We start from the raw sequence: 1,231 nt of genomic DNA, 5'->3' as shown, positions 1-1,231 counted from the left end.
GAAAGGACAGCAAACCCAGGAACCCTATAAAATAGGCTCCCCTACAAGTGAGCACTTCCCTTATCCTCCCCCTCCTTCCCACCATTTGTTCCTCCCTTTTATGCAACATAAACCATCACTAGTTTTAGGCTGATTGGGTTTGATAGTTCAACAGTAGTGACTGAGAACTTATCAGTGGAACCACAACCAACTTTAAACAAGTGATGAAGGTATTTTTCATTCTCTTCTCCCTTGCTTAGAAGCCAACCCCATGATGGGTTCATGCAAACCATTGAGTAAATACATAGATTCCTGCTTTTGTCTACCGCAGTGGTTCTCAGATGTCCCAGGAATAGCCTAAATTTGGAAAAGAAGGGCTGGATGCAGGAATGAGACACCAGCAATGATCATCACATAGATATCCACATGCCTGGCCTTTGCCTCTGCCATTCTTCAAACACTAATGCCATGGTAGCTGTATGCTCACTCCAGAGTTTCGCCTCTACTGCTCTGCCTTATAATTCTCCCAAATCGTGAGGAGATTACCAGCCTTGGTATTATTTCCTTACTGCACTGTAATTGCTATTTAATGTAACTCCTTCCTTTTCAAAGGATTTTAATATTGAATACTTAGTTTCTTTTTATCTGGCCAAGTTTTCTTTCCATTACTTTTCAGCTTTATTGTCTTTAGAAAATCCTTTAAACTCCCTGATGGAGCAGTAGGGGAAATGAGGCAAGCAGTTAAGAATATAGCACCAGAAATCAGTCCAAAGTTGATGCCTACACTATTTCTTTGGAGTGAATATCTGATTTTACAGCTTTACTGAGAATGTATGTCATGCAGTGAGCTGTGACTGATTGGAAATGGAGTGCCACAGGAGTGAGACGTGCCTTCCCTGAGCACTTGTGGGGTTCTCATGCGTGCTTCTACAGCACAGCACTCCTCTGATTCTGATGGTCATGCATGCACACAGACGGCTCTGCATGTTAGAGAACAGTAGGAGGAGGCAGACAGAGCAAGGTCAGGTGCAAGTCTATGATGGAGACATATGCCAGATAGTCTCAGAGGACACAGAGCACATGAGATCTCACAGGCATGCTTAGCTTTTGACATACGCTATGACATGCATTTTATCATCAGTCATAATATACATTATATGAAAAATGTCAGATGTGTACTTGCTTGCTTCTTGGCATTGATACAAATGTGGGGAATGTGAATTTGTTTGAATACAAACAAGTGAAGGATAAG

This window comes from Rattus norvegicus, chromosome 11, assembly GCF_021556685.1.
Source record: "Rattus norvegicus strain SHRSP/BbbUtx chromosome 11, alternate assembly SHRSP_T2T, whole genome shotgun sequence".
NCBI lineage: Eukaryota > Metazoa > Chordata > Mammalia > Rodentia > Muridae > Rattus > Rattus norvegicus.
Note: the sequence above shows the minus strand (reverse complement) of the source record.